The 24,887-nt window shown below is 44.9% G+C and overlaps 1 non-coding gene across 1 annotated transcript; it reads right to left on the bottom strand.

The window, feature by feature from the left end:
* Nucleotides 1-12,987: 12,987 nt before the first annotated feature.
* LOC115471463 lies at nucleotides 12,988-13,103 on the bottom strand. Its single transcript, XR_003942349.1, has one exon. It is a non-coding gene; the product is annotated as a U5 spliceosomal RNA (small nuclear RNA).
* Between the last annotated feature and the right edge of the window lie 11,784 nt (nucleotides 13,104-24,887).

The following is a 24,887-nucleotide window of genomic DNA, read 5'->3' as shown; positions in this document are numbered from 1 at the left end:
GTTTGAAACCTTAAGCTGGATAGGTTTGAAAGGATGGTTTTTACAAGCCATAGAAGCATTGTATTCGGGGTTGCGAGCCATGCTACTAGTCAATGGGATTAAGACAGACGAGTTTGACATCATGAAAGGAACACGTCAGGGTTGCCCGCTGTCCCCGCTGCTGTTTCTGCTGACACTGAAGCCCCTCTTATGTGATATCCGAGTACATGAAGGCATACAGGGGATCAGAATCCATAGCCATGTAATCAAGGTGTTGGCTTATGCTGGCGACTTGCTGTTGTTGCTGAGTAATCCCCAGAAGTCCTTAGAACACCTACTTCGCACCATTACTAGGTTTGGCAGGATCTCTTGTTTTAAATTGAACCTCACCAAATCACTGGCGCTGCCGTTAGAGGAGACGCTGCAGCTTAACTGGAGAGGTCCATTCCCAGTACAGTGGGCAGTAGGCCAGATCCGATACCTGGGGGTAATCATCCCTTCCGAGATAGGGCTCCTATATGAGAAAAACGTGTTACCGCTATTGGCACAGACCAAGCGCACGTTACAGCTCTGGGGTGCCTGTACCCTCTCTCTGTCGGGACGGGTCGGACAGTTTAATATGATGATAGTTCCCAGATGGCTGTATTTGTTTCAGATGCTACCATTATATCTGAGACGGAGGGAGGAAATGACCCTGAATCGAATGACACAAATATTCCTGTGGAAGGGGGAAAGACCTAGGCTCCCAATACATATCATGCAGAAACCCAAGACACACGGAGGAATGGGCCTCCTTAACATAAGATATTTGACTGTGTCGTGTTCAATGTGCCACATTAGAGACTGGCTGATAGGGCAACAAGACTTCTCGAGTACACAGCTAGAGATGGCAGTTTTCCCCACTGCACACTTGGGATGATGGTTGCATGCATCGGGCAGGGATATAGAGACCAAGCTGGGGGGGAATCCTTTGATTATCTCGGCTAGAGCAGCATGGAGATGGCTCTGTAAAAGACACTAATTTGACTGGAAAGCGACTCCTTTTCTGCCGTTGTATCGTAATCCGGACTTCCCAGAGGGGTCCTCCTCAGTGGCCTTTGCTCGATGGAGACAGAAGGGAATCCACTTTATTTGTCAACTGGTGACCGACGAGGGACGAGCAAGGCTGTTTTTGGAACTACAGCAGGAATTTCAGTTGACAGGGTCAGACCAATACACCTATTTACAAATCCAGCACTATATGACCGCATTGGGATGGACTAACTTATGCGAAGACGTACAAGATACACTGAACACAGCACTGACATTGGGGGGCCAAAATGCAGTGCCTCTCCGATATCATCATCGGTTTCTACAGGACTCAACTGAGGACCTGGACTTTCGTAGCCGAGCACAGATCTGGACCAGGAAGCTGGAGGTGGAACTGTTGGAGGAGGCACTTTGTAACTTTTTGTCCTCCGCTCAACGCACCTCTGTTTTTACTCGTTACTGGGAAATACAATATAAGTTTGCCTTGCGTCTATACATCTCTCCAGCATGAGCCCATAGGGCGGGATTTGGTGGTTCGGGGGAGTGCCCTAGGTGTGAACAGACCCCCGCAGTGCTAGAACACATGTTCTGGCACTGTCCCCGAATCATGCGTTTCTGGTCCCAAATCTTGGAGGAAGTCAAGAGCTATTGGGGCCGAACAATACAGAGACAACCATTAATGCTCTTCGGAGTATACAAAGAGGCCAAGCCCACTCTTCCGGGTTTCAAGGCCTTCTTGCAGAGGGCGCTGCTAGTGGGGAAGAAGACCATCTTGTTGAACTGGCGGGAGCACGCAGCTCCGTCTGGCGGATGCATATGATCGAACTGCTGAGGCTGGAGCGCTGTAGGGTCATAGACTTCTCATCCAAAGAGGGCAGATGCCTGGAAAACACCTGGGCAAATTTCTGGGACACACTGCAACCAGCAGCACGGAGCAGAATCCTGAACTAAGTGCACATTTGAATAATGCTTAATGGACATGACTACTTTGACACTCTAGGGGGGGTGGGCGGCAGGGCCGGTCTTAGCAAGTGCGGGGCCCTATGCAGACCAATTTGGTGGGGCCCCATCATAGCCCCGCCCCATCCTAGCCCCGCCCCCACTCCAGCTCCACCCTATTGATAATATTATTCAATTTTTAGAAAATTTTTTATTTATGAAATTTCAAATAAAGACAAATGAAGCTAAACTTGTACAGAAAAACTGATTGAAATAATAAGCACAATGCTATCATGACCCCCCCCCCCTGAAATTATTCAGTTCAAGTCCACTACAATTAGTTCCAATTCTCATAACCCCGGGGGGGGGGGGGGGGGTCAGAGGTGCGGACACACAATCTCTCCACTGCAAAACACTATACACAAACTTGTGCAAAAACATACTCATAATCTTACCAAACCATAACGGCACTAATTCCATGCACAGGACAAGAACAACCTTATGCGTGGAAAGGCAGCACTATAATTACACCGGGCTCTAAAACATCAATACACTACCTCGTGAAAAAAAAAAAAAAAAAAAGGGCTGCAAATGCTACACGCTAGCAGGATACTGCACCTTGATCACACATGACACAACAGATATGAAGGCAAAATACGGAACTGAAAAGTTACCTCAAGAAATCAGACTCAGCATGCAGCAATACTAGAAAAATTGAAACTTACATGCAAAATATCACAGATGCACATTTCCAAAAGCTGACATATTCCAATTAATAAATTCTGAATAAAATACTTTTTTCTACCTTTGTTGTCTGATCATTTGTTTTTTCTATTCGCTTTGGTCCCAGTGTCTTCTGTTTTATGCAGTGTCTTTCCATTTGATATTTTTTCTCTCACCATGTCCACCATCCTCCTGTGTCCTTATGTGTCCTGTCTACCATCTGTAGCCCTGTCCCTATCCTTTCTCCAGTTTCAGCATCTGCCTTCAAAGTGTTCCGATCCAGCCCTTAAATTCAGCAATTTCCCCTCCATGCATATCCAGCATTTCTCCTCACTCCCCTCCTTCCATGTACATCTACTTTCCTCCCCTCCCCTACATCCATGTCCAGCATTTCTCCTATATCCCTTCCCCTCCATCCATGTGCATCTCCTTCCTTTGTCTTTCCTTCCCTCCATTCCTGCCCAACATTTCTCCTCTCTCCCCTGCCCTCCATGTCCAGCAATTTCTCCTCTCTCCCTGGGCCCTGCCCTCCCATCCATGCTCTTCTGTCCCCTGCCCCCTCCATTGATCCCTATCCAGCAATTCCCCTCTCTCCCTGAGCCCTGCCCTCCCATCCATGCTCCTCTCTGTCCTCTGCCCCCTCCATTCATCCCTATCCAGCAATTCCCCTCTCTCCATGAGCCCTGCCCTCCCCTCCCATCCATGCTCCTCTCTGGCCCCTGCCCCCTCCATTCATCATCCCTATCCAGCAATTCCCCTCTCTCCCTGAGCCCTGCCCTGCCCTCCCATCCATGCTCCTCTCTGGCCCCTGCCCCCTCCATTCATCCCTATCCAGCAATTCCCCTCTCTCCATGAGCCCTGCCCTCCCCTCCCATCCATGCTCCTCTCTGGCCTCTGCCCCCTCCATTCATCATCCCTATCCAGCAATTCCCCTCTCTCCCTGAGCCCTGCCATCCATGCCCAGGTCCTCTCTCCCTTGCCCTCCCGCTCCCAAGTTCAACTGCCTGCCTGTCCGCCCTGGCGCCCTTTTCTTCTCCCCCCAACCAAGGATTTTTCTTTTAAATTTACCCTCCATCGCCGGCATCCCACAGCAGCGTGCTTCACTGAAAGCGCTCCTCCCCTACCGAGTCCCCGCCCCGACGTCTCTAGCAGAACGCAGAAGCTCTTCCTGATTCGTTCATTCTCAGTGTCCCGCCCTTGAGGGCGGGACACTGAGAATGAACGAATCAGGAAGAGCTGCGTTCTGCTAGAGACGTCGGGGGGACTCGGGAGGTGAGGAGCGCTTTCAGTGACGCACGCAGGATGCTGCTGTGCTGTGGGATTCCGGCAATGGAGGGTAAATTTAAAAGAAAAATCCTTGGTTGGGGGGAAGAAGAGGGCGCCAGGGCGGACAGTGGCGGTAAGCATGGCACGACGGTGCCCTCCAGCCATGCTTACCGTCCGTGTTGGAGTCGGACCGGCCCTGGGAAGAGGCTGACTGAGGCACGCCGCGCGGGGCCCCCCTAAGCGCGGGGCCCTATGCGGCCGCCTCGGTCACCTCGGCCTAAGACCGGCCCTGTTCCTGGTATAGGTGGCTTGAATCTTGGGGGTACCTTCTCGCTGCCTATGGGTGTCACTGGAAGCAAAAAGCTGAGGGATAAACAGGATTGATCATTAGTTTTGGTACCTTGGAGTAATTTTAACTTGCATACAGCACCATTGTAATCATTAATAAAATTCAAAGGAAAAGAGAAGCACATACATAACAGTCAGTGACATTCAAACTTTTAGTAGCATATCATACCCAATCTAACCACAGATTTAGGTCACTGTAGCCTGTCTCTATGGTAAAATTTTCACTGAGATCAGTGATATTTAAATTTTTTATTGGGACTTTAGTTTCTTCAGGGGCTTTAGGCACCAAGGGGTTCTTGGGATCTACTCCTGCTATTAGGGGAGGGGGAGTAGGCTTGTCCTTCCTGGATTTGGTGGTCAGGATCCTAAAGCGGGCCATGGGGTCTGTGTTAGTAGCATCTATTCCAATTACATATGTGGATTCATTTCTCTGTACACTCCTTTAAAGGTGAGGATCACTGGATTACATTTCCCTATCTCACAGGTGGCCCGGTTGACATATGGCTCGTGTATAGTGATCATTTTCCTTAAACTATAATTCCATGTCATATGTGAGGAGTCTGGCCAAGCAGGTGACCAAGTGTACCAATATATCTTAAATTCCCACTTATCGCAAGGGTGATCCTGCCAGCCAAAGTCAAGGTTTGGGTAAGTACACATGTACACGGCGAAAGCCGAATAATGGCGTTGCTAGGCTAAATTCCCACAGTGGGCAATACTACAAATATCAAATTGAACAGAGACAACATCATGGGTTAAATAAAGTTTTATAGTAGCTTGAACTGGGTAGTTGTATTTTGCATAGATGGAATCTGGGAGATCGTAGAAGGTCCTACCACGACGGTTGTCCAGTTGTCCAATAGTCTAATAGGGGTTCACACAGTGTACTAAGTCTGGTCAGAGGGTCCCAGGTAAGATTATCATTGAGGCCCGGATCCCAGCCTAGAGTATGGGACATATGGTGCCTGTCAGTTTCTAGTCAAGTACCCCAGTTAAAAATCTTATCAGCAGCAGAAGCTTGTTGTAATATAGTATGAAAAGTAATAACAGTATTAAAGCTAATATGGTTGTCTCTATACCTAATAACAAAGCAATCATGAGAAGGGAGAGCATATTATGCTGTAACCATCAATAACACAATCAATGTACAAATAAACAGAAAGCAATGCAATGCTAGTAAAGAATCTTCAGTGAAGATGATACCAACAGTGTGTGTGAAAATGCTCCCAACTAGGAGTCCTAAAATGATGACAGTAAATTCAAGAGTCAGCTCTTCCTGGCTCTGTCTCAGTGGCTCCTGAATCTGCCTCAGTGGTTCCTGGTTCTGGTGCAGTTGTTTCGAGACTGGGGTTCTTGGTTGTGGTTTCATCTGGTTCCAAAGTGTGGTAAACTCGAATGTCCTTGAGATGCACCCAGGAACTGAGGTCTTGCAGCTCTGCTGCTGTTGCTGACAATGCTTCAATTCTGAAGGGTCCAACATAAATTTATTTAATTTATTTAGAACATTTATATCCCACAGATTCCCACCATGGCAGGCTCTATGTGGCGTACAACATTTATGAAAAGAACATCAAACTAATTCTTAGGTCAGAACAGAAAATAAGGTACAGCTTGGGTGGGGAGCAATCAGCAGGAGGAACAAAAGAGGGAACAGAAGGGGGGGTTAGTTAGCAGTGGTGTATGCTCTACCACAAAGATAAGTCTTAAGGGTCTTCTTGAACAGATTGTGGTCGGTAGTCTCCTTTAATGTTGATGGCAGAGCATTCCAGTAACGAGGACTCACAAAGCAAAAAGAGGAGGTAAAGAGCAATTTGTATCTCAGATTCCTGCAGTTAGGATAGTGAAGGTTAAGATAGGAATGAGAAGGCTTTTTGGAGTTTCTGGTAGGGAGGTCAATTAGGCTGAACATATAAGCTGGAGCTTCCCCATATACGATCTTGTGTGTTAGTGCACAGATTTTGAATTCAATACGCTCTTTTATCGGGAGCCAGTGGAGCTTCTCTCTAAGGGGTTTTGCTGCTTCAAACCGAGATTTACAAAATATTAATCTCTCTGCCGTATTTTGAGTCGTCTGAAGTTTCTTCAGGATGAGTTCTTTACAGCCGGTGTAGATCCCATTCCAGTAGTCGAAATGGCTCAATACTAGAGAGTGGATTAGAGTCCAGAATAGGAATTGCTTGATTCGTTTAAGTGACTGCATGGAGAGGAACATCCTTTTCGTAATAGACGTGACTTGAAGGTCGAGAGTCAAGTGGGAATCAAGAATGACACCAAGCAGCTTCAACTTATCTGCTATAGGGAGGGAGTAGTCCAGAGTAGCGATTGAGTCCGGGATAGATTTATTAAACGAGGAGGAGAGAATTAGGCATTGCGTTTTGTCCTTATTAAGCTTGAACTTAAAGGCGTTCGCCCAACTGACCATAAGGGCAAAACTGGACTGTATTGCGTCTGTGATTTCGGTAAAGGAAGCTCTGAAGGGAATATAGATAGTTACATCATCTGCATAGATATAAGGATTAAGGCCAAGGTTGGATAGGGCCGTTGCAAGTGGAGTCATCATAAAGTTAAATAGGGATGGTGATAGGGGGGAGCCTTGAGGAACTCCACAGTGAGATCTCCAAGGTGGTGAAATAGAGGAATGGACTTTAACCTGATATGATTGAGATGAGAGAAATCCTTTAAACCATTTTAAGACAGTTCCTCCAACACTGAATTCATCTAATAAAGAAAGAAGGAAGCTATGGTCAACCATGTCAAAAGCGCTGGACATATCAAATTGTAGAAGTAAGATATTGTTCCCAGTTGATACTTCCTTTCTAAAGTGGGATAGTAGTGAGACCAGCACTGTCTCGGTACTATGTTGTGACCAGAACCCAGATTGGGAAGCATGAAGCATAGAAAATGTATCCAAATACTCAGTGAGCTGTGCATTGACCATGCTTTCCATAGCCTTGACTAGCAGCGGGATTGTTGCAACAGGACGGTAGTTAGATATAAAACTAGGTTTGGACTTTGAGTCCTTAGGGATTGGAGTGAGGAGAATGTGACCATGTTCATCGGGAAAATGGCCTTGCTGGAGCATGAAGTTCAGGTAGGATGCGATGTCAGCAAAAAAACACTCTGGTGCCGACTGTAGTGCATTTTGGAGAATTTTCCAATGGCTAGAGAGACTTTCTCAGTAGTAACCAGGTCAAAGATAGACCAGTAGCGATCAGCTGGACAATGACCAAGAGGTGGTGCAAGGTCGCTGAGGAAATCATCAGAACTAGAGGAGCACAGGGGCAGCAAGTTGCGTAGTAGCAGGATTTTTTCTCGAAAATAGTTTGCTAACTGAATCACTGAAGGCATGCCATCTCTCTGGGAGGTAACCAGGGTAGTGTCAAGCAGAGAATTCAGTTGACGATAGAGCTTTTTATCATCTGTAATAACTGTTTGAATTCTACGCTAAAAGAATGATCTTTTGGCTTTCTTGATTGCGTATTTACAGTGGTGGAAATAAGTATTTGATCCCTTGCTGATTTTGTAAGTTTGCCCACTGACAAAGACATGAGCAGCCCATAATTGAAGGGTAGGTTATTGGTAACAGTGAGAGATAGCACATCACAAATTAAATCCGGAAAATCACATTGTGGAAAGTATATGAATTTATTTGCATTCTGCAGAGGGAAATAAGTATTTGATCCCCCACCAACCAGTAAGAGATCTGGCCCCTACAGACCAGGTAGATGCTCCAAATCAACTCGTTACCTGCATGACAGACAGCTGTCGGCAATGGTCACCTGTATGAAAGACACCTGTCCACAGACTCAGTGAATCAGTCAGACTCTAACCTCTACAAAATGGCCAAGAGCAAGGAGCTGTCTAAGGATGTCAGGGACAAGATCATACACCTGCACAAGGCTGGAATGGGCTACAAAACCATCAGTAAGACGCTGGGCGAGAAGGAGACAACTGTTGGTGCCATAGTAAGAAAATGGAAGAAGTACAAAATGACTGTCAATCGACAAAGATCTGGGGCTCCACGCAAAATCTCACCTCGTGGGGTATCCTTGATCATGAGGAAGGTTAGAAATCAGCCTACAAGGGGGGAACTTGTCAATGATCTCAAGGCAGCTGGGACCACTGTCACCACGAAAACCATTGGTAACACATTACGACATAACGGATTGCAATCCTGCAGTGCCCGCAAGGTCCCCCTGCTACGGAAGGCACATGTGACGGCCCGTCTGAAGTTTGCCAGTGAACACCTGGATGATGCCGAGAGTGATTGGGAGAAGGTGCTGTGGTCAGATGAGACAAAAATTGAGCTCTTTGGCATGAACTCAACTCGCCGTGTTTGGAGGAAGAGAAATGCTGCCTATGACCCAAAGAACACCGTCCCCACTGTCAAGCATGGAGGTGGAAATGTTATGTTTTGGGGGTGTTTCTCTGCTAAGGGCACAGGACTACTTCACCGCATCAATGGGAGAATGGATGGGGCCATGTACCGTACAATTCTGAGTGACAACCTCCTTCCCTCCGCCAGGGCCTTAAAAATGGGTCGTGGCTGGGTCTTCCAGCACGACAATGACCCAAAACATACAGCCAAGGCAACAAAGGAGTGGCTCAGGAAGAAGCACATTAGGGTCATGGAGTGGCCTAGCCAGTCACCAGACCTTAATCCCATTGAAAACTTATGGAGGGAGCTGAAGCTGCGAGTTGCCAAGCGACAGCCCAGAACTCTTAATGATTTAGAGATGATCTGCAAAGAGGAGTGGACCAAAATTCCTCCTGACATGTGTGCAAACCTCATCATCAACTACAGAAGACGTCTGACCGCTGTGCTTGCCAACAAGGGTTTTGCCACCAAGTATTAGGTCTTGTTTGCCAGAGGGATTAAATACTTATTTCCCTCTGCAGAATGCAAATAAATTCATATACTTTCCACAATGTGATTTTCCGGATTTAATTTGTGATGTGCTATCTCTCACTGTTACCAATAACCTACCCTTCAATTATGGGCTGCTCATGTCTTTGTCAGTGGGCAAACTTACAAAATCAGCAAGGGATCAAATACTTATTTCCACCACTGTATATTCTCAGTGAGATTGCTTCCATGTTGTAAATGATTGGGTACTCTTTGACTTTAAGCAAGCTCTTTACAACCTTCTAGTCTGAGTTTTTAATGCTTTCAAGTCTTGAGAGAACCACCCTTTAGATTTGCGATTGTGGGAGGATTTAAGTTGCAGAGGTGCTAGGTCATCCAAGATGCAATGACATCTGTAATCCCAACGCGTAAGGTAGTCAGACAAGTCTGCATTTGCCTGCCTGCCAGTCACACTCATATATTTGTTCCCAAAACAAGCTCCGGTCCACTTCACCTCTTGTATAGTAAGAAGTAAGTGCAAATGGGATCCTTCCACGTTTTGTGCATGTAATATTTTCTATGCATTAAATCTCCAATTTTCAGGGACTTTAGGTTTGCAGTATTGGCTGTATTATCTGTATCCTTATCCCCCCTTCTGGCTGGCAGTTCCTGGGAAATGCAAGACAAAGAAGTTATCACAGACTGTAAAAGATTCCAATACACTGGTCAGGAAGGTGATTTTCAGGATTGCCTTGCAGTAGACGCATTTTACATCCAGTGCAGAGTTGAAAGGGTGTCAATTTAAGAGAGGCAGATGAGGTGGCATGCAAAGTCAGCAGTGCATCTAGCCAGGTTTTAATTCCATTAGCCATGAGCTGGCATAATTTTGTTTTCAACAATCCGTTGTACCTTTTAACAAGGCCATTGCTGGAGGGTTTATAAATGCTCACTGTCCGGTGAGTGATTCCCAATTTAGCAGTCAATGTGTGAATTAATTCATTGACAAAGTGGGTACCATTGTTAGTAGTAATTTTGCATGGTATCCCAAACCTAGGGATTAGATCATTACAGAGTACTTGAGCCATCACCTGACCTGTCTCTCAGGTACAGGGGATAGCTTCGATCCATTTTGAAAAACCATCTACACAAACAAGTAAATATCTTTTTCCTTTAACTGGTGTGATCATATCGGTGAAATTGCAGTACAAGTGAAGGCCAGGCCCTTGGACAGTGGGCAGAGAGCCAACTGGTACAGCATTTCCCCATTTGAGAGTGTTTAGGAAACATTTGTAGCAGCCCCTAACAACAGAATGACAAAGGGCGAGCATCTGTGGTGCCCACAGTGTAGGGGAAAGTTGATCATACAATGTGGCTGCATTTAAATGCAAGGGAAAATGTAAAGAGTGAAGCAGAAGGAACAGAACATGGTGTGCTACACATAATTGGTTAGCAGGGTGCACCCACAGACCATTAGTGCTGAGGGAGCAGCCTGATAACCACCAGCTTTTCAATTCAGCTTGGGTGGCAAAAGACTGTAAATGCTCAAACAAATCAGGGTTCGACAGAGGGGCAGGCTTTGTGGACTCAGACTCCGTGATGACAAGGGCCTCATCTGGAGGCTGAGGGTCCGTGGGGACTCAGTGACCTCTCTAGCCAAAAAATCGACGAGGTTGTTGCCATTAATTTCAAAGGAAAAAACAGTTTCCTGATGAACTTTGATCCATGTTATAGCATGGTAATGCTGTTGCAGGGCTTCAAAAAGTTTGGTCCACAGTGGAACATGAGTCAAAGGGTGGCCGGTGGAAGAGACCATACCTCAGTGGTTCCACTTCCGTATGTGGGAATGTAGGGAGGAAAAAATGTAACTGGAATCAGTGACTATGGACAGGTCATCTTGTAGTGTTTTAGACTGCAGAAAATAAAGGACAGCAGCAAGCTCTGCAGTCTGGGCTGAATAGGAGTTAGGTAGTCTGTACTGCATAATTTCAATGGTTTCTTCATCAGGCGTGTAATGTACTGCCGCAAAACCTACACTGCCGTTCTGGCAGGAGCCATCAGTAAACCAGGTGGGTCCATTTTGCAGAACTTCAAATTGGATACTTAGTGATTCAGACAGCGGGGGTAGTTGGGCTGTACATTGATGTGGGAACTGAGCATTGTTTTCAGTGACTATCACCAATGGGTCTAAGCGCTGCAGATTGGACACAGTCAAGGGCTGTATCCGGTGGACAATGCTCAATAAAACAACTTGGTATTTAAGTAGGCGAGAGACAGTCATGTGACTAATGGTTTTATCTAAAAGGTATTTAACGTCGTAAGATATATAGAGAACTACAGGTAGGTGAGGTATATAGCTAAACAGCTTTAAAACGGCTGTGGATGCGGCCACTAGCCCCCTCTCTTATGAAGCAAATGCCAATTCCACTGGGGTAAAATTCCCAGACAAGTATCCACAAGATATATCCTCATCATCCTGAGTTATCAATGCAGACCAGGTTTTCTCACTATGGGTAATCCATAGGTGTACATCAGTAGACACATTAATAGTAGCCAGGGGAGAGCTTAGCATCACATCTTTAACTAATGACAGCAAAGCAGAAGTCTCAGCATCAGAGAAGTCAATGGGGTCATGCTTACAGTTTTGTTTTCCCAGTAATTTCTGATAGAACAGTTGTGTGCGTTTGGAATAGAAAGGGATCCACAAGCAACAAAAATTTAACATGCCTAACACAGCTCTAAGCTCAGTGACAGTAGAGGGCATTTGTAGGGCAGAGACGTGTTTCAAAGTGTCAGGACCGAGATTTCTTACTTGGGAATCCAGGTCGTGACCAAGGAAAGTGACTTGGGTCTGTGCAACTTTCAGCTTTTTCCTATTGACTTTGTATCCTTTTGTGGATAAAAAGCCTAGAAAGTCACACGTGACCTGTATGCAGGTATCAAAATCATGGGAAGTAATTAGTATGTCATCAACATACTGCAGTAGATGGGTCTGAGACGGGAAGGCATATCGCTTTTTAAAGTCGCGGATATGCCCTGCCAAGGTCTGGGAGAAAATTGTTGGACTGTCGGCAAAACCTTGTGGTAACCGAGTCCACTGGTAAGTATTGTGATCAACTGAAAAGCAGTTAAAGATCTAGAATTGGGGTGCAAAGGGATAGAGAAGAATGCATTGGAGAGATCAATAGTAGAGTGGTATTTCTGCAGCATGACACTGAGGCATATTTTCAAAGCACTTTGGGAGGCTAAGTTCCATAGGTTTCTATGGAACTTTGGGAGGCTAAGTGCTTTGAAAATGAGCCTCATAGTGTAACAGGGTAGTGGGGTTCTCAACATTGGGAAAAATGTGTTTAACAACATCATTGACCAGGAACAAGGGTGTGTTATAAGGGAAAGTGGCATTTTTCTATAATGCCATGCTCTAACAATTTCTGTACTTGTTCCTGTGCTCCTTCCACAACCTCAGGCTTTAAGAGGTACTGGGGTACTTTGGGTCCATCACACCGATGTAGTAACTCGATGTAATGGGGCTGTATGAGTACCTCACCATAGTGCGAATCAGGGGTAGCCCATAGAAAATCGGGCAATTTATCCAAAGCTGCAGCTATCTGCTGCTCAGTGAGGGTTGTAACAGCAAATATAAGAGAAGTATTCTGAGTGGGCTCAGGTATGTCAAAGTGAATTTGGAATTTAAATTGAGTCAGTAGATCCCTGCCCAGCAAATTAACAGGACACAAAGGGGCAAATAAGAAGCAGATAACTCCTGATCAGCAAACTGTATTCTCATTGCCTGTAACAGAGGAGTATCAGTAGGTACCCCATCAAAGCCAATGATGGTGATGTTTTCTTTTTTTTTTTTTAGTCCAGCAAAGCAGGGCCACACAAAAATTGAGAAAATCTCAAAAAACACCCCTCTCCACGGAAATCTTTAGTAAAAGGTAAAAGATTTATTCATGCTGAAGAGAGATCAGAGAATGATAGTGGTGATGTTTTCATGGGAAAATTTTAATTGTTGTCATAATCTGTTGGGGGCATTAGCCAGCACTGAGCGTGATGCGCCGGTGTCTACCATAAAGGGTACGGGGATGCCCTGTATAAGTAATGTGAACCATGCCTAGTCATTGTGTACTGTCATGATTGTCAGGGTCCCAAAGATGGAAGGTCTGACGGGGAGGTGGTGGGTTGCGGTACCCTCCCATTCCTTGTCTGCACTCAGCCGCATAGTGGCCAAATTTATTACACTTGAAACACTCAACCCAGGGCCATCAGGAGGGGCTGGGTTGGTTGCTAAAGTCACGAGAGCGTTGATCCCAGTTAGGGAAACCTCTCTGTCTTTGTCTGCCCCAAGGGTTTAGCGGAGCCCCTTAGCCTCTGTCTCTAAAATTATCCCTATAACTTCCCCTATTCTGTCACCTATCATTGTTATTCATATACATCATATATGGATACATGGTATGTGGATCCATTTCATCACAGAAAGGGTAGCGATCACAATTGGGGGCACAGACGCGTTTGCCCCCATGATGAAAGGGATGGAAAGAGTTCTCTGAGCTGGAGCCACTGGATCTGGTAGTGGACGTGGAGGCTACAGAGTCAAGGCTAGAGCTCTGGGTGGAGCTGCCACTACAGCTAAAGCTCCAGGTGGAGCTGCTACTGGAGCTAGAACTTTGAGGGTTAGGCTGTCCTTTAATCTGTTAGATTTTTAAGAACATCAAATGAACCTGTAACTTCTTAAATTCTTTGGATTTATTCAAGTTATTTTTAACAAAGATTCTGCAATGGTGCAGAATATGTTCTTTCATTTTTGGCCAAAGTTTCTGGGCAAGACCCACAGTATTGTCCAGTCTTTCTTTAATCTTAGAAGGTAAAGTTTCTTTAAACAGGTGGTAAAATATAGGGAGACTGTTTGAGGCATCAAACCTTTCTTCAGTCTCATCCCTGTATAACTGCTGCAGTTTGAACATGTATGTTTCAATGGGTTCGTTATCTGGTTCCCAGCGCTGTGAAGTAAGGACAGAAAAATCCTTACAGGTGGGAAAGGTGGTACGGATGGCGACAAAGATGCCTGCCTCAATAATCGAGAAGGGATTGCCATCATAAGTGGTATCTGTGACGGCATGGCTGTAGCCAGCTTGGGCAAAAAGGTCAGAGACATTGGCATGGGGTATGTGCCCTAACAGCGCTTTTATGTCCCCAACGGGTAGGGTTGTTGCTAAAGGAGCATTTTCAAATTTACGGATCCATTTGTTCCGTAAGTGAGATCGGGTAACTGTTGAACAAGCCCATTGAGTTCAACAGCAGAGTGTGGGGATTACCTGCTGACATTTTGTGCAGGAAGGGCAGGACTTTAATCCCTGTGTTCGATGGAAATTTATTCTCATATTTTTTCCAGACTTTAAGACCCTCTATCATATAAGTGAGAACCCTAGGACCCCAAGTGGGGTCAGGGTAACAGTGGATAAGGTGGTGTGCCAGTTGGAGCATGGCGGTGAAAACTGAGCCCTCACCGGGGTACACATCGGACTGGGGCTGAAGGGATTCGGACCACCGGGCTAGGTTGTCAGCCCATGGATCCACAAAATAATAAGAATTCTCTTGTTGAGTCACATATTCCTGGCGCGTGTCTGGGCGGGTGCCAGTATACCCCAAAAATTGGGAGCCGGTGGCGCCTTCAATGGGAATGATGACAGACCCGTCCTTGGGGCGGGTGTCTTTATGTGACCTAGAGTGATTGGTAATGCAGTCACTGAAATTGTATTGCAGGTGTGAAAGTGCCTGATCGGTATTTTGAAAAGCACTGCCGGCGGCAACTACTGCCTGCCATAAAGCGCAAAGGGTATCTTTTTCAGCCTGTTCAAGTCTTTCCATGGCAAGGGATGAGTCCGTTTGCGCCTGTATGGAATTAACAGGGCGGGTAACCAGGAGTGGCTCATCAAAAGGTATGAGCGTAGGGGGCACGGAATTAACAGGGTGAGTGACAGGGAGTGACTCATCGAAAGATGTGAGTACAGGGGGCGCGTCCCAAAGAGGAGAGGGGTCCATTGGGGATAGATCTACAACTCCCTTAATGTGGACCCTAGTGGGGTCGGACAGTTTAATGGGATCATGTGTGACAGTGACAGAAACATCCTCAGGTGTCAATGGAGGAGCGTCCTCATGCTTCAGTTCTGGGGATAATTTCATGTAACCCACGGCAGTACCACATCTCATTACCTTGGTGGTACATGGGCTGTCATAAGGTGGTGGGGCAGTAACTGCCAGCGGAGGAGGGGGGTGAATCCATGAAACAGGTAGGGATTTACTCTCAGTGTCGTGGTCAGCAATTAAAATAAAATTGTTTATCGCCTGAAGGTGCTTAGAACGAGATTTCCCGGTCTTATGGTTCTCATTATAAGATATCAATTTCTGTAAAACAACTGGGTCAAAGGAGCCATTTAAAGACCAGTGGATATCAGGTTTATTCTTATTCCACTTTTTATACCATTTTTGACAAATTAATGTAAGTTCCTTTTTCTCACCTGGGAAGAACTTAAGCACAGTATCTAGGAGCGTGGCCATTCTAAACAAAGTAATTCAGTTCAGCCAATAATTGGTACTTACCAGCCTTCGTGCAACCCCTGCACTAATGAGATCAGGACCGAATAGCTATCCGAAACTCCTGCAAAAAAGTCCGGAAGCTAGATCCCTGTGGGTTATCCAAGAGTCCCGCAGGTGACCCTGGATGTATTCACAACAAAAACATTCCTTAAGGGGTTCAGTTGCCGGCGTCCCGGATCAACTTATACACCCTTAGCTGAACAAAAAAAACATTTCTTGCTAACAGCCGGGCCAACCGAAAGGGTGTTAGCAGATTAACTGAATTTTTTATTATGTTAAAAGCCAAGCCAACCAAAGGCAGTTCACAGAAAAATCAAATTTTCAAGTTAACAACCAAGCCAACCAAAAGGTTGTTAACAATATAACTAAATTTAATTGTCAACAGCTAAGCCAACCAAAAGCTGTTGAACAGTATAACTAACTTTAAATGTAAAACAGCTAAGCCAACCAAAAGCTGTTTAACATGTATACCCACATGTAGGTGCCCCCCTTCATCCCTAAGGGCAATGGTAGTGGTGTACAGTTGTGGGGAGTGGGGTTTGGGGGGCTCAGCACACAAGGTAAGGGAGCTATGCACCTGGGAGCTTTTTCTGAAGTCCACTGTAGTGCACCCTAGGGTGCCCAGTTGGTGTCCTGTAATGTGAGGGGGACCAGTACACTATGAATGCTGGCTCCTCCCATGACCAAATGGCTTGGATTTGGTCATTTCTGAGATGGGCGTCCTCGGTTTACATTATCACCGAAAATCAGGGATGACCATCTTTAAGGATGGCCATCTCTAAGGTGGACCTAAATGTTGAGATTTGGACATCCTCGACCATATTATCAAAATGAAAGATGGCCGTCCATCTTGTTTCTATAATACAGGTTTCCCTGCCCCTTCACGGGGACATCCAGCAAGAACTTCCTCAGGAAAACTTGGGCGCCCCGTTTGATTATGCCTCTCATAGTGAACATTTCTGACCTTTATCATTTATTCTGTAATACAATCAGTACATAGAGATGGTCTTTCTCCTGAATGAAATATTCTAAATAAAGTGTTAGTTGTGTGCAAAACGTTAAAAGGTATCTCTTCTGAATGTCCTGCTAAGCACATTAAATACATGAGTATTGTCTCCTATCAAATTTTTACCACTTTAAATGTATGAATATTGTAACCGTTTGCAATACTTAGTACAGATATATGGAGGCTCATTTTCAAAGCACTTAGCCTCCCAAAGTTCCATAGAAACCTATGGAACTTAGCCTCCCAAAGTGCTTTGAAAATATGCCTCATGGTCTCTCTCTCTCTCTCTCTCTCTCTCTCTCTCTCTCTCCAAAGTATATTTTTCCTAAGTTCATTTTACCTGGAGGAGATCTCATGGTACCATACCATGGCCCTGCTTTTCCTTAGATGTATTCCTGTAAATAAAAATAATTATTTTGTATGTGATAGTAACCTAGGAAGTTATTATGATAATTGTATGCTTAATGGTTCCTGTGCCTTTCATCTTTCTAATGATAACAGTAGTATAGTAGTTCCATATTCCCATTCTTGTTTATGTATTAGAACTATCTGTCCTTTTATTATCACTACTGGTAAGCTGTTTATAGTAATTGAAGGTTTAAATCTATATGTATGTGATGTCACTAGGATTGCAGGATGTGATTTTATTTATTACAGACCAATGATGTAGTGTGTTTCCAATGACCTATCCATACCCGCTCCTGAACTATTACCTACTCCCTTAGATTTTAATGTAACACACTTATAGTCAGTATGGGATCACCATATTATAAGAGATCCTTGGAGTGACTTAAAAAGGAAAACAAAATAACCAGAGGACGGATTGACAAAGATAGTTTCTGGAAACACAACTATGCCAATAACTGGTCAACACAACCGCACTCAGATCACTTCCTCACAATATGTGATAATAGATGCAAAATGATTTTGGATGAAATTGCACCACTACACTCCAAGACTCTATGCAACGCAACCCTTCTGCATGGTTTAATGATTTACTGAAATACCTAAAATCACAAACCAGGAAACTTGAAAAAACATGGAGCAAGTCAAAAAATAACCTCACCTTTAATGCATGGAAACAATCACAAAGGAACTACAAATACGCCATTAAGCGTGCCAAAAGAGCCTATTACACACAAAAATTATAGCGATTGGCATAGACATAAAAAAACAATTTGAACTTATAAAAACTCTTTTAAACACAGATCCAGTGACAACATCACTTTCTAACCGTCCTTCTGCTGACCAGTTGGCGAGATACTTCAATGATAAAATCATCAATCTTCACAAATTGACTCCCCAAGACAATTCCACTGTTGACACCTTTCTTGGCGAATTGGACCCTGGATTAGATGAAATACCAGCAGACCAATCATGAACTAATTTTACCCTCCTTACCACCGAAGAAGTTACTAAAACTATCTCTAAACTCTCCAAGTCTTATTGCCACCTTGACCCATGTCCCAACTACCTATTGAAAGATGCCCCATCATGCTTTATTTCAGACCTAACCTCCCACATAAACTTTCTACTCCAACAAGGCTCTTTCCCCACCAAACATGGCAACATATTGCTAACACCTATACCAAAAAAACGAAAGAAACCTGCAAACGATATTACCAACTACTGTCCAATTGCCTCCATCCTAAATTACTAAATTGATGGAAAACAGAATGACCTCACAACTCAACAAATATATTCAGAAATTCTCCATCCTACATGAGTCACAGTCGGGCTTTCGTTCTGCCCATAGCACAGAAACGGTCCTTCTTACCTTAATATCCAAGTTCAAACAGGAAATAGCAATTGGAAACAACATACTCATAAGTACATAAGCACCGCCATACTGGGAAAAGACCAAGGGTCCATCAAGCCTGTAGGATGAAAATAAATAATTAGGGCAATAATTATTCCCTGATAATACTTATTACAAGGTTCCCACTCAGCCTATGGGAAATATTATAAAGGAACATTATAAAGGAACTGGCACCCTGCCAGTGTTTTGTTCTTCGCCAAAGAACCAAAGCCACGTCACAGATGATAATTATTATTATTTATTACAGGTAGAAAATAGAAACATTCTGCAATAGCTTATATGCAATATAATATCTCTTACTGATATGCACACTAACAAAATATATTGTCTAACTACACCCTGATTATCCTGAGACTACGTACAGTAATGATTAGAACAGTACAAATGATATCCTAATGATCCTTATGAAAACTTATCACATCTTATGCAAAATACACATTAGCAGCTGTCCCTGACCAAGAGCTGACATAAACCAGTCGTACTTAGATAAAACCACTGCCTAACCCCAGACTAGGAAATATATCACTGTGATCTCACTCACCACGCTGTTCTGATGACGGCTTCAGATGAGACCGGAGCAGAATCTCCCCAGACACTATCTCAGCTGTCTGTGTCTTATGTAGTGCAGGTCTTTCTCAGCAAACAAGCAGATTCCCGTCTCTCCGTTGGTTATCAGAGCCAAAATCTCTGCCACAGGTATTTGCACCAGTTATGCAGGTCACAAGGTTGGTATCATACAGTCTCTAGCTCACCCCGAGCCTTGCTGGATTTCTCAGGTCCTTCACAGGTACTCCTCCTCCGAGGGTCTCCGACTAACTTTCTTCTCCCACTCTCCCCGCGTTCTTCCAGACCTCTCGCTCGGGTGATAGCCTGGACCAATTTTCTTCTCATACAGTCCAGTGCATGGGTAAGAAGCGTTCTTTGTTTTGTGACTTTGGAGATGGTAACTTCTGGTGCCATGAGTATGACTCCCTTCCCAGCGTCTCAGAAATAGAAGGGGGATGGTTGGAACACAGAATGTCCTTGGCTTCAGCAAGCCTGTCAGTGATTTTCCACAAGCTGAAGCTGGATCTTGCTGACACAGAGATGTTCAGGTCAGAGGGTTGCAGCAGCCATCTTATTGTACCAAGCTGTCATAGGCTTGTATAGGCCAAGACCAGCTCAGGCTAGATCACAGGGAAATACCCCTACAGATTCCCCCCCTTGGAGATGGAATTTACTACAAAGGAGTAAATGCCTTCTCCAACCTAACTAGCAATACAACTAGACGGGTTGACATCAAGACTCATGGTCAGGACCATATAAAACAGTAACTCCATACTAACACTCCTTACTAACACTCTATTAATGCACTTCATGAATCATTGCTTTATTTTCACACGTAAATTCAAATGCTAAAACAGCAGATCATTAATACAGGAACAAATCATAGGGTGTTAGCAGTTATGTCCTAACGCATGAAAATATAATCAACAATCACTTATCATACTATAAAATGCATGGCAAAAGCATTAGCAAATTAGTCCTTAATATGATAGTAGACTAAAACTGTTGCACCATGAAGAATTACTCATGGTTGAACTCCACAAAGTCTAACAAAATCAATAATTTGAGAGTCTTTAGACTGTAAAATGACATAATGTCCAAACCAAAGTCAATAGGGTGGACTGTGATGAATGATGAGGTGTAAATGGAGAACTTCTCACATCAAGAAGACATCAAACAGGAACAAAATGGTCCACGTAATGGTGATGATGAAGAAAGTCTTCAAACATAAGCATTGGACACAGTTCAAAATGAAAGTCAATGAAATGTCCCAAAACAAACAAACACATCCAAAACTTCACTTTCAGGAACACTGGATCGGTTGAAATAAAATAAACCAAACAAATTCCCCCCCCCCCCCCAACAAGAAATATGATTCTTGGGAAAAGCAAAACTCCAACAGTCATGACTAAACAATGGAAATCATAAGAAACAAGGGGAATGTTTAAAACCACCAATGGATTAGGAAGCAGTGCGTCAGGAACATCTTGAAGAACAACATCAGGAACGGTAACAGGATCAATCTGGTTGGCAACTGCACCGAATCTTCAAGGTTTTGTTTTTTCTCTGTACCTGAAAAACAAAAGAAGACGAAGCTATTCTGCTTCATGGTTAGTTTGTGTCATTTCAACAATGCATGTATCTGGAACCAAATGACTGGGATGACATGGTCTCAACTGATTGATGTGGACCCACTTAAGGTTATCTTCACCTTGAGAAGTTTTTCTGAGGCGAATTTGGTAAACCACAGGTGAAGCTTTTTCCACTATAGGGAAAGGACCATGCCAACTGGGCAGAAACTTCTTTTCTTTTACCTTGTTTCGGGCAAAATTGAAATAGAATACCTTGTCGCCAATTTGGTATTCTTTGGAGGTAGTCCCTTGATCATAGTAGGCTTTCCTACCTCTAGCACTACTTTCCAAGTTCTTTTGGGCAAAGGCAAAGGCACTTTGCAAATGCTGCCGCAAATGGGTGACATACTCATGAGAGGAAGTAGCACTGGACAAGTTCACATCATTAGTCCTGTAAAGCAAATGAATTGGTAACATCATTTCCCTACCTGTCATCTCAAAGGGTGACACGCCTGTTGACCGATGGGGTGTGGCACGTACAGTGTATGGCCATGAGGACCAATGGTAACTTCATGTCCCAATCCTTACCTGATGAGGACACGTACTTCTTCAGAATGGTGACGATGGTACGATTAGCTCTTTCCACTTGTCCTGAGGACTGAGGTCGGTAGGCAATGTGTACTTTACTCTTCACGCCTAGCATCTTCCACATATGTTGGATCACTTCTGCTGTAAACTGGGATCCTTGGTCTGAGTCCACTCGCATGGGCAAACCCCACCGGCTGTACACATGATTCAGGAGTAAGGTAGCCGTAGTCTCAGCGGTGCAATTGGGTGTGGGTAGGCACTCCACCCACTTGGTGAACATGCAGGTGACAGTAAGCATGTACTTGTTGCCTCGGGTGGATCGAACCACAGGTCCAACCCAATCAATCTGGATATCTGACCAGGGCATGGCAATACCCTTCTTCCTGCTCAATGCGATGGAGAAGATGGCTGGAACCGACAACAGGTCAGACAACCTCGAGTATACAGCTTCACATCCTGACGCATATGTCTGAGGCACAACCCATTGCTCAATGCCATGCTTACTCGTCCAAATAAGCAGGTCTTGTCGGATCTTGAACTTCTCCCTGGATGTATAGAGTATCCTCAGTTCTTCAGATTGACACTCCTCTTCTGTCAATGGATGTTCTTGTGGATTCTGGATGTACTCATAAAATCGTCCAACCAATGGATCCGATTTCTGAGCCATTACAAGATCAAATGATGGGACATCACTGCAGCACTGGAACATGGGAGTCTCATTCGACTGTTTTGTGTGCCGCCAAGTGACAACATGAACTGCCTATGTCTCAGACTCTGAGAACTGCCATGGCTCTCCGATGAGTGCACCTTCCTTGGCGAGTTGGTCTGCTAAGTCGTTCCCTATCTTGTCAGGACTATCAACTTTGGCATGACCCTTAACCTTCTTCCAATAGATGGTCATGTCATGGTCCCATACCAGGCGTTCTAAGGCCAGAATCAAACTTCCATGATGTACCAGTTTTCCTTTCGAGTTTAGCATGTTGTTCTGCTTCCAGTTGGGTAGATGAGAGACAAAGTTCTGTCTCACATAATCGGAGTCTGTACAGATGACTAGTTCCCTAATTCCTCTCTGAACGGCAGACTGTACTGCCACCAAAGCTGCAGCAATCTCAGCGTACTGATTTGTCTGTGAACCCAAGCTGTGCTTCAAAGTATCTCCAGGAACGGTTGGATTCCATACCACTCCCACACCTGCAACCAACTCATGGTCTGTGTCACGGCGGTAGGCACAACCATCCACATAGACTTTGGGCATGGTAGTACAAATCTTCTCATCATTCAGGTGGTGTCGATGAGGTTCTACCTCTGGTGGTGGGATATCTGTTTCAGGATTACCTGCAAAGGAATCATGTCCTGCACAGTCATGCAGGTCAGCCATACCTTGGGCTACTACATTGCGATGTTTTTGAGCATACCTTACCTCTAGAGGCCATCCTTGAAGAGCCAGTGTCCAGAAGACTATTCTGCTGTTGGACACCTGACCGGATTTGATTCGGTCGCTACCCAGGAAACTAACGATTTGATGACAAGTTTCCACGATTAGCTTCTCACCTTGGATGTAACTCCGGAAATGTTGCAAAGCCCACACTGTGGTCAATAAGGATTTCTCACAGTCTGAATACTTCTTTTCCACTTCGGATAGGCCTTTACTGGCATAGGCCACAACCCGCTTATCAGAATCATATTTCTGATACAAGACAGCACTCATAGAGTGATTGGAGTATCCCAGGTCAACGTAGAACTCACGACCCCCCTCAGGGAACGTGAGGCATGGAAAGCGGCTGAGCTGCTCCTTCAGCTCCTGCATAGCAGATTCCTGCTCTGGATCCAAAGTCCAGGGTACATCCTTCTTCAATAACTTGACCAATGGTCGGGTGATCTCCGCATACTCATTTATGAACTGTCGGGAGTAATTGCATATTCCCAGAAAGGAACGAAGTTCTGTGAGATTGGTGGGTCGTTTCAGCTGTTGTAAGGCCTGAACTTGCTTCTTCTGAGGTCGCAGACCCTCAGCAGAAATTTCATACCCTAGGTAATTCAGAGATTTCTTGCACCATTGTCCTTTGGCCAATGTCAATTTAGCTCCAGCATTTGTCAACTGTCTGAAAACGTGCTCAATCTCTGACAAATGTTCTTGAAAGGTAGGACTTTTGATCAGAATATCATCCACATAGACTACAGTTCCTCGAGCTTCAGCATCTGGAAGTGCTTTGTGTAGGAAGATGTTGAATTCAGCTGGTGAATTGAGAAAACCAAAGGAAGTTCTGTTCCACGTGTACTGTTTCTTCCCAAAGGTGAAAGCCAGTTTATACTTATCATGTGGATGTACAGGTACGGTCCAAAACCCTGATGCCAAATCTAAGCCGGTGAAATACCTAGCCCCCTTGATAGTAGCAAGATTCTGATCCAGTGGAGCCATCGGCCATCTGGACAACGGTACTCGCTTATTCAGCTGACGGTAGTCCAGAGCAATTTTCCAGCTGTTGTTCTTTTTCAAGATGGGCCACAGAGGGGAGTTGTATGTGCTGTTGCATTGCCTAATGATGCCCCTGGCCTCCAAGGTATTGAGAATCTCTTGCACAGATTCATAGGAAGCCAATGGAATCTTATACTGGCGCACAAAGACAGGCTTTCTATTTGGTTCTGTAGGCACTCTGGTGACGTGTAGGTCTGTAAGGCCACAGTCATATGAGTCTACAGCAAAAAGTTCCTTGTATTTGTACAGCAACTCAGTCAACTGCCTCTTCTCTGTGTTAGTAGTACAAGCATCAGCCTGTTCCAATTGATCTTTCACCATACCATCAAACTCTGAGAAAGGTTGGTTGGATGGAATTTCCACTTACTACTACTACTACTACTGTCTGTCTGGACTTGGATTACTTCAGCATTCTGGACTTCCCCCCCTGGTGCACCACTCAACTGGATCTCCCAGGTGAGAGGGTCTTCTGTAGTCTGGAAATTAATTTGACATGGAGAATCCCTAAGCCCCACAGAGCTGGAACCACTGACTCTGCTCATATGCCGTACCTTCCTATATGGAAGGGGACCTGTGACTTGAGCCCAGATGATTTCATGGTGATAATCCAAATTAGGCCGCAATCTTTTTAACAGATCATTGCCAATTAAGAATTCTTCGCCAGCACTGGTGGTAATGATGACAGGGTGTTTGATACTCATCTCACCGAGCCGTAAGGAAAGCCAAACCTGTCCCACAGTACTGATGCTCTGGTTGCCATAGGCCATTAGGGATAAATCGCATGGAGTGACACTCAGCACATCCCGCTTCCCCCCTAGAGATGCCTCAAGTTTCTGAAACAGGCCTTGGGTAATCAAAGTCACCTCTGAGGCTGTATCCAGCAGACCCTGACAGGAAAATGTCTGTTGAATCAACAGCTCCACTATATATCTGTAACCTTTAGGAGTAAGTTGACCCATAAAGTACCTGGTTTCCTTAATCAAGTCACATAAGAGAGGCCCTTCCGGGTTTGAGGGGTGGACATCAGCCTGGGTCACAGGAGACTCATCACTGACAGCCAGCACAGCTTCCACCTGTACTGTGGGCATGGATGGTGGTGTAGGTGGGTCCAAGCCTAGTCATGCCTGGTCGTCTTCAGGCATGGACAGAGGCTCCAC

The sequence above is a fragment of the Microcaecilia unicolor genome, chromosome 5, assembly GCF_901765095.1.
Source record: "Microcaecilia unicolor chromosome 5, aMicUni1.1, whole genome shotgun sequence".
Lineage (NCBI taxonomy): Eukaryota > Metazoa > Chordata > Amphibia > Gymnophiona > Siphonopidae > Microcaecilia > Microcaecilia unicolor.
The sequence above is the reverse complement of the archived record's forward strand: the minus strand, read 5'-3'. Positions and strand labels throughout refer to the sequence as shown.